The sequence below is a fragment of the Nannobrachium achirus genome (genome assembly GCF_963921795.1).
Source record: "Nannobrachium achirus genome assembly, chromosome: 17".
Lineage (NCBI taxonomy): Eukaryota > Metazoa > Chordata > Actinopteri > Myctophiformes > Myctophidae > Nannobrachium > Nannobrachium achirus.
The window spans coordinates 31,155,781-31,169,090 of record NC_137824.1 but is presented as its reverse complement, the minus strand read 5'-3'; the positions used below and the strand labels follow the sequence as shown (position 1 = coordinate 31,169,090).

Here is a 13,310-nt window from a genome sequence, read left to right as displayed (position 1 = left end):
TTTACATGATGCACCGCAGCTGGATGAAAAGCAACACACGCGTTGAATACGTCTCTCCAAATGTACTGTACAATTTGAGGTATGTGTAGGCCTGCCTACTTCACTTGACTATTTCCAATTGCCAATACTTTGACTACTACTCCACTACTTCTCAGATCCAAATATTGTAATTGTTACTCCACATTTATTCAACTTGAAATAGGACATTAGGCTATGCCAATGAGTATGCCTACTTATTTTGCTAGGCCTACTTTAATACGTTTTGATAGAATTAATTGATAGTTTGATACCTATACATTTGTACTTTTACTCGAGTCAATTTTGACTTCTGGACTCTTACTTGAACAGAGTATTTCTATATTGCAGTGTTGATACTTCTACGTAAGTAAAATATGTAGGCCTACTTTTTGCACCACTGTGAAGTAGCCTTGTTAAATGATGCTGTCGTGGCGGTGCGGTGCACGTCAGACTCAGGACAGGATGGTTGTTTGTGGACACTGATGGAGTCAGCATGCCTGACTGAGCCAGTGAGTGAGCTTTCTTTCTTCCAACTTTACACGACAACGTCAAACTTTTTTCACGTCGTCACAACTCTTTCATGCGTCATGAAACTGGCGCTTCGTCCACAGTTTGACGTGGCTTGGTTTCAGACAGAAGAAAACAGACATTCTGTCGAAAGGAAAGGATGAAACAACAGGTGCGTCTGCTTAATAGTCCAGTCATTATATGAAAAAACCTAAAACAAATTGCAATAGTAGCAAACTCAACTGATTCTGTATCCTCAATTATGTCCTTAGTGAGGGAAAAAAAGTCCCAAGGAATCCCATCGGGGCAAAGTTTTGAAAACGACCTACCTACCTTCACTTACTATACACTACACTATAAAGGAAAATATGACTCCCAAAACAATCTGCTTTAAATGGGATGTGAGGGGTCAAACTAGGGGTTTTTAATTATTCAGAATCCATTGCAAGCATTTGTTTTGCATGAAAAACATTCCTTGGGCTAAAAACGGACCCAAAAGACTGTGAAAATTGATGACTCATCACTAAACCATCATTTTGAGGGGCCATTTCTTGCCCAAGGAATGTTTTTTGTGCAAAACAAATGCTTGCAATGGATTCAGAATAATTAAAAACCCCTAGTTTGACCCCTCACATCCCACTTAAAGCAGATTTTTTTGGGAGTCATTTTTTCCTTTATAGTGTAGTGTATAGTAAGTGAAGGTAGGTAGGTCGTTTTCAAAACTTTCCCCTGATGGGATTCCTTGGGACTTTTTTTCTCTCACTTAGGACATATTGAGGATACAAAATCAGTTGAGATTGCTACTATTGCAATTTGTTTTAGGTTTAGCCTAATTTTGGCCTAAAATTACTGGACTATAAGTTGAACAATGAATGTCATGTTTGCGTTTAACATGATTGTTTCACTCATGTTTTTTTATGTTTTATGTTTAAAACAATAGGCCTACTGTTGTTCGACAATGTGTTTGTTTGCATTAAGGTAACTCTTGTGTGTAAAAAAAAGAACAACCTTTGGTTGACGGTTGGTCTTGGTCATGAAGACACGTGCGTGCGTGTTTGTTTAATAAATTGGTCTAGGCTGCAGTCTGCGCTTGATAAGTTAAGTTCACTTTGTTGATGTTATAAAATGTTCTGTTGTGTTGTGTACAGGGGGGGGGGGCTAGCAGCCCAGACCGGGTCTAAAACGAAACTAGAAAGATGCAATTCTAGGAAATTGCAAGTGTGGTTGCCCGTTGCCGTGACGCGAGTCACCAACATTGCAAATTAATTAATTCCGTCTTTAGCATTTGAATTTTCCCCTTTTAAGTCAGTGGGGGAAAAAAAATTCACTAATACATAATGCCCATATATGGAGATCTCTGTGTCAGTCCTTGTCCCTTTTATATATACTAGAAGCCCAGCGTCTAGTCGGCGACCTGGCCAACTCGGGAACGATGTAAATAGAGAATGAATGCCCCGCCCTTTAATGCAAACCCCATTATACCTGTTGTCATAGGACCCGTTTTGACCATCTGTTTTCCTGTGTCCATTTATGCCCATATATGGAGATATCTGTATCTGTCTGTCTGCCGGCGTCCATTTTATGTCCATATATGGAGATCACTGCAGATATAGTTCTGGGTCCATTTTATGCCCATATATGGAGATATCTGTCTATTTGCGTCCATTTTATGCCTGCCCCACCCTTTAATGCAAACCCCAATATACCTGTTGTCATAGGACCCGTTTTGACCATCTGTTAGCCTTTGTCCCCACCCTTTAATGCAAACCCCAATATACCTGTTGTCATAGGACCCGTTTGGACCATCTGTTTGCCTTCTGTTAGCCTTTGTCCCCACCCTTTAATGCAAACCCCAATATACCTGTTGTCATAGGACCCGTTTTGACCATCTGTTTGCCATTGTCCCCTTATGCCCATATATGGAGATCTCTGCACACACAGTACCGGTTGCGGAAAACTCTAATGTCAGACATCAGCTCCGCATTCGGGGATTCATTTTATGCCCATACCCCTTATGCCCATATATGGAGATCTCTGCACACACAGTACTGGTTGCGGAAAACTCTGATGTCAGACATCAGTTCCCCATATATGGAGATATCTGTATCTGTCTGTCTGTCGGCGTCCATTTTATGTCCATATATGGAGATCACTGCAGATATAGTTCTGGGTCCATTTTATGCCCATATGCCCATATATGGAGATATCTGTCTATTTGCGTCCATTTTATGCCTGCCCCACCCTTCAATGCAAACCCCAATATACCTGTTGTCATAGGACCCGTTCTGACCATCTGTTAGCCTTTGTCCCCACCCTTTAATGCAAACCCCAATATACCTGTTGTCATAGGACCCGTTTGGACCATCTGTTTGCCTTCTGTTAGCCTTTGTCCCCACCCTTTAATGCAAACCCCAATATACCTGTTGTCATAGGACCCGTTTTGACCATCTGTTTGCCATTGTCCCCTTATGCCCATATATGGAGATCTCTGCACACACAGTACCGGTTGCGGAAAACTCTGATGTCAGACATCAGCTCCGCATTCGGGGATTCATTTTATGCCCATTTTATGCCCATATATGGAGAACGTGGGAAGAATGGTTTAGAGATACTCGGATTACATACATACATACACATTCACAGAGATTTTTTGTTGACTCATGTGGCGTACGTGATGTCAGAGCCTTTTATGAAGTGATGTCACAATGAGTCAGCGCTTCCTCCGGAACAGCCTGATGTCAACAATCAGCTCCGCATAAGGAGATTCCGAACGTTTCGCGACGGTTTCGGAAAACCGCGAGTCGGGTCGGGTCGAGGCCCGGCACTGCACTCCGCGCGGCGGCGGGGAACGCGCGTGCCGAATCTGAAGCCGGTGGGACGAACGGTTCTCGAGATACGCGGATTACAAACAAACAAACAGACAGACAGACAGAGATTTGTCGCATTTATAGATAGATAGGGATCCCTGATGTCATCAATATTAAGCCCATATCTTGGAATGCCCATATATGGACATACTGGTTGAATCATCATTTTCCCCTTTGGCTTCCATGTCTTTGAGGTCTATGATGTCAGACATGTATGATGTCAGTCATCTCCATATTTGGGAGAAGTTAAATTTTTGGCATTTTCCCATTCAAGTCAAAAGAGAAAATAATATATAATAATATAAATTAAACTATGTAACGTACTCTTAGCAAAATGCAAGCACACGATTCATTCCTGATGAAGCCGGTCGATTTGACATACCGGTATGGCCCAAGTGTGTGCCACCAAAACTGTAGGAGGAGTAGCGTGGCAAAATAAAGTTTATCTAGAAAGATGGAATATGGAATAAAGAAAGTCAGACAAGTAGCCTACTTTAGTGTGGTTCAACCAGACTAACACACTGGTCACCAACCATGCAGCTGGGACATATCACATGCTGTGCGTTGATATCTATTGAAGCTGTGCCCAAAAGTTTACTTTGCTGTTTACTTAGTGTCTGGATTTAGGCCTCTGCTGCTGACCAATGTATAATGTCATGTCATGTCAATTTAATGTAATGTCATGTAGCTTGTTACTTCCAGGTCAGCCAACCATACCACCCATGACCATATTGCATTTTAAAACAAAATCCAAATGCCAGACGCAGAGTTTTAAGGATGTTGTTCTGTTCTGTGGATTTAATGCACTGGTTCTCAAACTTTTGAATTTTGCAAGACACCAGTCATGTTGCCAATTATTAGCAACAGGCATGATGAATTTGTTTTATGAAGTACATTTTATTATTTTCCCCTGTAGCCAAAGTATGGTAGCTGCCAATGCTGCCATACCTCCAGTGGGTCCTTAGCAAAACGAGGAACAGTTTAAACATTTAAGCCCCATTTTATCTTACCGCTTTTTGAGCGGTGGTCACAACGCTCCTATACGTGGCCGTGTGTGTGGGTCTGTCTGTCTGTCTGTCTGTCTGTCTGTTTGTCTGTTTGTCTGTCTGTCTGTCTGTCTCCGGGTATGTAGCCTGCAGTAACCTTTTCTGACCACACAGGGGGCGCTGTTGTTCAGGATAGGCCAGGCATAGGCCAGGCACACTCACACACAAACACACACAGGGGGCACACACACACACACACACACACACACACACACACACACACACACACACCACCGCTCAGTTCACACGAGTGTGATTTTTTTTAAATGGCTGATCTGTAACATGATTGCATAGGACTGTCTGTCACATTCATGAACAAGATTAGTTGACGATTAATTGTCATCCATATAATTGTGCATTTAATTGTGTGTTTGGCAATGAAGATTGGAACTTCTAAATGGAATTTATACTTTTTCTGTTTGCCACCTCAAAGTGGGGTCTGGGGGTCACATAGTAGCATCACAATCAGTTTAATTAACCCTGTGTGAAAATAGACGCTTGATCCGTTGTGAGGTTGTAGATCTGCTATTTTCAAAAGATCTTGAAAAAAAAAATTTCTCACAAATATTGTATGGCGGTCCCTGGCACAAAATATTGTCTGATAGGAACCCGAAGTGAAATATGTGTATTCATAAATCCATAATCTGGGGGTCCTTGACATGAATACGTTTGAGAACCACTGTTCTGTTTGGAGCGTTGAAGCAATTTCTTTGTTGTTGTACTGTAATAATTGTGTCTGTACTCCTTTCCTAGACCCCGGCTGAGGTCACCGGATCAACTGGCAGCGATTGCAGACTAGCATGCACTGCAAGTTGAGGAGAGAGACAGACTGGTTCTCAACGCTAACACAGAATGACATACTACACACTGCTGCAGGTAACACTCACTCACTTTAATTGAAATGAGCTTTACTGGCATGAGAAAACATAAGTTTCTTTTTGAGACAATTTCTGGATTATGCAGTTGTTTTTGGGACAATTGCCAGCATTTTCCCCAGTTTAAGGGTAGTAGCTCTGTTTTTGAGCTCGTCAGAAGGACCAGCTTCTGTAATCAGATCATTTTCTTAGACGACCATTGATTACCTCTTCTGGATAGGCTATTCATGTCACATGGTAGAGCTAAGGGCCAATCACAGGACAGTACCCCAGGAGCGCCCTTCCAGACAATGGGTCGCTCCTCCAGGCTATGGGGGAAATTAGCAGTGTTAGAAAAAGTACTCAAATGTTTTACTTAAGTAAAAGTATCGTAAAAGTATCAATACTGCACTGTAGATGTACTCAGTTATAAGTAAAAGTCCAGAATTCTAAATGTACTTGAGTAAAAGTATGAAAGTATTGTCATCAAAATGTACTTAAAGTAGCAAAAGTACAAATGCGACACGTTTGTGAGCTTGTAGATCGGCTATTTTCAAAAAGCCTAGGTATGAATTAGGACGGCCGAGTGAGACACACGATCTAATTAGCTGCTACAGCTCTCAGCTGCGAGTGCGCACTGCCTGTGCAAGTGTGTATGCTTCTACTTGTCGGGTGTCACGCAGCCAATATCAAAGGATGCGTGCTGCCCCGGTGCCTGGCTGTCTGACCTGAGAATGAACTGGGATGATGGGTCAGTCCACTTAATGAGCTTGAGTGTTTGACACGGGGGGAGACTGGTGATACCCCCGCTACCTAGGAATATTCCAAAATGTAGCTGAAATCTGATTGGCTCGAGGGGTTCCACCCAATCATATTACAGGTTTTGCAGCTGATCTACAAGCTCATAAAGTGTCAAATCAGTGATCCGATATGGGCTTGTAGATCAGCTTTTTCGGCACAGACACACGTTGAGCAGACAGGGAGAGAGAGAAAAACAACGAAACATACACAGCGCTACATTTGAGATAGTAACGTTACCCTCAAGGAAGAAAGTGATGTATGATAACTTGGGGATCAGGTGCACCATGTGGGTGAGCAAGCAACAGAACATCTTCCTGGCTTTCTTCTTTCTTATCCAACATCATTATTAAAGCATAGGTAACTTTTCAAGCACAAACTAGTGACACATGATAGCACTTTATGAATGTCATGTGTGGGCCCCCAAATCAATATGAAGAATGGTTTGGTGTGTTGCAACAATGTGTCTAGTTATCTAAAGTATGGAAATTAGTCATATGATTATGTCATGCAAAAATAATCTAAAAGCTAACAAGTCAAAAAGTCTAGATTTACTTCCATTATAGCAATGATGCTCCCCTCAAATCCCCCAAACCAGGACACCAGAGTTAAAGTGGTTAAGTGTTATGCATCTTGCCTGGTGCTCATTGGGGCTTAAAGGACATGTATAACAATATGTAGGCATCACAATATTATTGTTTCAGAAATTCAGTCATAGTTCTCAAAATGTTCACAGGATCATAGATGTTGTTAAAAACTCTGAATTGCTGTTGAAACAAGAATTTCCTGTAATGCCAATCTCATATAGAAAATACGATTATTTTCCGATTTAAAAACGATTCTCAATTCAAAACGATTCTCTATTCAATTAATAGGATATCAGGATCTACTCCAGTCTGCTGGCCTGAAAGCAGAGTACATTTACGTGGCTTTTATTGTAAAGGTTTTATCAACTTATTGCAATAATGTAAACACACAAAGGTAAATCCAAGACAACATGTCTGATTTATTCAGGCTTGCACACATTCTTTTAACTTGTACAAACAAAACATAATATCTAATGAAAAAATTTAAGAAAAAAAATCATAAAAAAATATATATATATAAAAAAAAAAAAATCGTTTTTTGTTAGAAACCCAATTCGAATTCAAATCGATTTTTTCCTGCACCCCTATTTTTTAACCCAGTGACCAGCTCATATATTGACTGTGTCAATTCTTGTTATATGTGCAGTAGGCCTTCTGTTTTTATATGTGCAGTAGGCCTATGTCAGAGGTCCACTTTATACAGTGCAGGATATGCGTAATGGTTAGTAGTCCTTATGGTGGTTGTATGGGCGCGTGGTGATTTTCCGATGACCTTAAAGTCCGAGAGACTTAAAAGCCGAAAGGCTGTTCAAATATGAGAGAGAGATTTTCAAGCTCACTAAAACTGAAACTATAACATGCCGATTTTCAAGCTCACTGAAACTATAACATGCCACTGTTCACCTGAGAGCGGAGACACACACACACACACACGCACACGCGCACACACACACACACACACACACACACACACACACACACACACACACACACACACACACACACACACACACACACAAAACCAATCAATCAAAAAGCTGTAAAAGTAGACCAAACCAAATTAGTGCAAGAGCCACAGCTGGTCTGGACCCTCTAATAACTTTCCAGCTCTGCTCTCCTCCAACTCCAAGTTACATTAAACGTATGGTTCTCACTCTCAGCAAATTTATGATTAAGCCTGTGCATTCTCCATGTTTCCACCTCAAAATGCTGGATTATAATTCTCCATGTTTCCACCTCAAAATGCTGGATTATAGTTCTTCAAATGGACCCGACAGGACCTCTCTCTCTCTCTCTCTCTCTCTCTCTCTCTCTCTCTCTCTCTCTCTCTCTCTCTCTCTCTGGGACATTGGATTTGGATCTCCGTGCCCTCGGATTTTCAGGCCGTCGGAATATCGAGATTTATCCGGTTGTATTCTATTGGCTAACCTTCTATTATCACAACAGTTCACAAATCTTGCTGCTGTGGTCGCATATATTTCTCCCAGTATGTATAGCTTTTTACCCCCGTTGGTCTTGTTTTTAAACTCAAATTGGTTGTCACTTACTCACTCAAACTAACACTAGAACAGACAGCCTAACAACTTCAGGAAAGCTGTATGGTATCATAGCAATAAAACCTTGGTAGCTATGTTGAACTTTCTTTGCCGTGGACGTTGGCTTGACTGTTTGAATGTCAAATGTTTGTTTTGCAACTTTGAATTACTAGATTCTTCAGGACAACGGCATGGTAGCATAGATTTTGTGGCTGTGCTAATTCGTTGTGTAATGTGTAATTACATTGTAATGGCTGTGTAATAACCAAGCCCTAATGATAAAAAAAATGTGTTCCCTGACCGGGAATCGAACCCGGGCCGCGGCGGTGAGAGCGCCGAATCCTAACCACTAGACCACCAGGGACAGATGCATGTCTGTAACATGGGTAGTAGGCCAATACGGGAGGACTGGCTTTGCTAGCTAAAGGGTCTGTTACAACCCTCCCCCTCTTGTGGCAGGACAATGCCCCCCCCCCCCCCCAGACCCACACTATTAACATGACAGACTCACAGAGCTACAGAGGACAGAACACACTAAAGGGCCTCCCAGACGATAACAATATCTAATAAGATCGTAGATCGTAGATAGGGTGATCATTTCAAATGACAGCGATCCTCTTTCTTGAATTCGGGTTCAGATATATCCCGCTGTGCAAGTGAAATATCTGATACCTTTTCAAACTAGCCAGATATCCTGGATATCCGGCAAAATCTCGATATTCCGACGGCCTGAAAGTCCGACGGCACAGAGATCCGAATCCGATGTCCCAGAGAGAGAGAGCCCCCCCCCCCCCCCCTTCATGCGCAGAGGTTTGCACGATTAAAATAATTAATTCATTAGCCTAAAAGCCAGCAAATAAAATAGCCAAATCTGAGCACATATCAATATAGCCTATAAGGCCAAATCTCATTAAAAAAAAGTATAAAAGCTATTTGAGATGGTTATAGATTAGAAACTTTACACACCTGCTTCCAAATAATTAATTATATAATTCCAGTTCACTTGCGCATATTAGTCTATGTAGGTCATTTCAATTAAGCTCTCACTCCAGTCAGCGCTGTTATGAAAAGAGTCAAATCAGCTCCCTAGTTTAAACTATGACATAATAGGCTATAGAATGAATCTTCAGCCAAGTTGTGAATGAAAATGTAGGCCTGTGCTTTCTTATTGTCCTCACCTCAAGTAAACGCTGGATTATTATTTCTTCAAATTGTCTGGATCCATCACACAAGTAAGAGGTAACATCCAGGTCTTTATCCATCATGCTTTCACATCAAACAAAGTAATCACTCAAACCTATGTGTGAGTGTGACCAAGTTTAAACATCTTAACTCTTTTACCGCTTTGGACGTTCCCGTTCGCCCCATTTTTCCCGGCGGCGCGATGCCAATTGTACGCTCTTTTGTACCTTGTTTTGATGTCTGTAAACTGATGAGGGGTCGCGCGGGTGTGTACCGTAGAGACAGCTCCCGTAAAAGTGCTCTCAAAAACCCACTGGACGTTAGCATCAATGGAGTAACAACACTCTTCCTTGTTATTTTCTCTGGGTCTATTGCTCTGTAGCGATTGAGCTGTCTTGACGGACGGTAGCCTACCGCGGCCCTTTCACATTAATTCTTGCATGAGGCTGCCCTCTACTGCTAGTATAGAAAAGTACACCTATTTAAGGAGAAAAGAAAATAATAATGATGAAAAAAAAATAACATCGCAAAGGTAAGGTGCTTTTGCTGGCACAAAACCCAATAAATAAATAACAACATCTGGCATAGGGATGGCCAACGGTTAACCGTTACCGCTAAACCGATAAGAAATTGGTTACCGGTAAGCACTAACGGTTAAATTTGACCGATAAAAAAAGAACAGAAAAGGGAAATCAACCCATGTGTCACACCAAAATCCCCGTACACCAATATCTACGCAACATCAAGTCACCAACCATGCAACTATACACGCTGTGGTCACACATTTCTGGACACCAATGTCTGTGTAACATCCATGCATTCATGCAACTGCAAGTCCGCGACGCTGCTGTACACGCTGACTTGTTCATCAGGAAACAAATGCTCCCTCGTCGATTGGATTTTACAGACAGACCCCCGTTGTCACATTGAATCCCGTTTAAGAAGAGCTTAAAACACAACTTTCTAATGTTACATGTTGATGACGTGAGGAACGCTAACGTCTTGGTTTAATACATAGTTGGCTATGCGAAAATAACAAAGCTCAGAGTCGCAAATTCAATGATCGCTGCATCAGCACACACAAAACACGGGCGAGAGAGAAGAAAATGAATGAAATGGACGTTTAGCTGATTCAACCATTCCAAAAGTCATACGATTGGAAGTTATTATTTGCTCTACATGCGGCTACATGCGAGCGTCTCCGCCGTCTCGCTGCTGCTGTTTTGTTAGGCGACTGCCAGGGAGTGCACAGAATTTTAGAGAGGCATGGGCTGACATTTCTAAAAGGGCCTTTTCAGATGGATAAAAGTTAAGGGCTCAAGCCCCTTTTGCTGTATGTGCGCACGTGCCTGGCGAGCGCATCACATTAGACTGATCACTCATTTGGTAATTCACTCATTTCAATCCCACCGTTTCTTTGCAAAAACACATTTCTTTTAGAAAACATTTGTATTCTTGTTTCTCCCAGTTTTATTGTTTTTAATGTGTAAATATAGCACTTTATTATGGGGAAAAACGTGTGTAGGCCTATTTTCCTTTTTTAAATCGCTAAAATAGCGCATTTTTGAACACATTTCCTTAACGGTTAACGGTTAATCAACTGATAAGGCCTGACGGTTATCGGTTAAGAAAAAATCTCCATTTGGCCATCCCTAATCTGGCAGTAAAACTGTTAAACATCACATGCTGCAAGCGTCGGCATCCGCCGCCTCTCTTCCTCTTTCTCTCCCCCTGTGTGTGTGTGTGTCTCCGCTCTCATAGGCTACTAAATTGAACAGCCTTTCGGACTTTATGTCTCTCGGACTTTAAGGCCATTTGAAAATCACCACACGCCCGGATATCCAGCGATCTCGGGAGGGAGTGGGAAAAAGCGCACTTGAGAATAAAGAGGGCAAAATGCGCTGCTCCCAAAACAAGGCTCACTGAAGCCTTCCCTCTCGACAACACTAGGCCGACTAGACTCTAGTCGGTCTAGTGATTACTCTAGTCACTAGAGTAATCACTAGGCCGATTAGAGTAATCAATCAGCATACAAAATAATAATAATATTCAGTGGTACAATAATCAGGTTTCTCTTCTCTTCTGAATACAATGTACCGGTATATTCCTTTCACAAATATAGTTCAGTGTGCACAGAAAAATTGACATTTCACTTTATTGGCCAATTAAACATAACAATGAATCATGAGATGGTGTCGTCACTGAGTCTTCGTGAGCTCAGTAGCCAAAGATGAAGAATGTTTTGGTTTCACTTTATCCAAGTGTCCCAGGACATTATAACATATCTTTGGTCATCACCTTTGCACAGACCTTTAGTGGAGCACATCTCACCATAATCTATCTATAATCTAGATATTAAAATGTAATTTTATACCAACAGTCTGCATAAGGGGTAGGTAATGATTATATGTTCGCATTGTTCGTCAGTCTGCTCAGGGTCACCGCACTCGCATGCCGCACTGTCCGTCAGGCAGGCACCACTTCTTCATTGATGTTTCAAAGCGACCGACTCCAGTTCGTAGGCGGTTCAGTGTGGTCCATTTTCTGTCGTCTTCCTTGTTGGTCATCTCAGCATGATTGTCTGCGTAGCTATACTTTCTAGAATCTAGATGATGTGTCAGGTAGGTCATGTATGTAAATGTTGAACAGCATCGGCGAGAAAACTGACCCCTGCGGTACCCGTTCCTCAGTCTTCTGAGCCTACTGCGCTGGCCACTGCTGGTCTGGAGGACAAAGCTGCGGTTGTAAAGCGTCTCCATGATGAACTTCACCATGTGCCGGTCCGGTATTGTCCTCAGCAGCTTCAGGTGGAGATCACAGTGCCACACGGTGTCATAAGTGGCAGTCAGGTCCAGGTACACTACCCCAGCTTTCTCATTGTCCTGGAAGCTGTCCTCGATGTCCTGGGCGAGTAGTGTTACCTGGTCTGCTGTTGATCTTCCACAACGGAAACCAGCTTGTTCCCTTGGGATCTGTGAGTCCACCACTACATTGGGTCGATGCGGCTATGGATCATCCTCTCCAAGATTTTAAATGGGACACAGAGCAACGAGATGGGTCTGTATGATTTGGGGTCTTCTGCAGGTTTATTTGGCTTCGGCAGAGCTATTACTGAGGTGCTGCACTAAGTCTTTCAGAACTTTAACCTCCGGTAGCACGACAGGAAGAAAGCACAGAGCCAGCAAGATGTTGTTTTGCTCTGGTGGATGACAAACTCCGGGTGGATGTTGTCACGGCCCGGAGATTTTCCCGGCTTGAGCTTCCTCATGGCCTCACTGTGTTCATCTTCTGTAAAGTCTCCCAAGAGGTTGGAATCGACACTGCTCCCGAGATGCAGGACACCTCATACGATGTCCGCCGGGCAAAGTATTTGTCTGCATCCGGGAAACTGCCGTTCTTCAGGAGCTGGGAGGCGATGGCATCTGCTGTGACTGGGCAGCTGGGAGGTGATGTGTTTCTGCCTGTAAGCTGGTTGATGGTCTGCCACGCCTTGCGACTAGAGTGGGTGAAGTCGAGTGATTCGACAACTTCTGTCCATTTGGTCCTGCGGGTGACGTCCATCCTCTGGATCAGTGTTGCTGCAGTCAGGTCCACCTCTTCTCTGGAACTAGCCCTCTGGTGGTCACACAGAAGGCGGCTGCTCTCTTAACCCAGGATGTAGTTCCTGTTGTAGCCACGTGGGATGGTCTATATACTATTAATGCTTTATAACTCACAGAACTTTATAACTGCATGCATCATAGTGTAATTATAATTGCCGTAGTTGTAATACATTGTTATAATGATAGAATGTATTACAATTGCTGTTATAGTGCATTATAGTGTTACAATAATAGTACATCCCACAATGTAATCGGGTGCTTTAAGTAGCGCAACTACATCCCTGAAGGTATAGGCACAAGACTTAAGACTAACC

General features: G+C 42.5%; 1 long non-coding RNA gene across 1 annotated transcript in view; it reads left to right on the top strand.

Annotated features, from left to right (window-relative positions):
• Positions 1-7: 7 nt before the first annotated feature.
• Positions 8-13,310, top strand: part of LOC308302064 — a 32,271-nt gene continuing 18,968 nt past the window's right edge. The window contains exons 1-2 of the long non-coding RNA XR_013962927.1: positions 8-79; positions 5,192-5,314. This is a non-coding gene — a long non-coding RNA (uncharacterized lncRNA). The remainder of the gene's footprint in view (positions 80-5,191; positions 5,315-13,310) is intronic.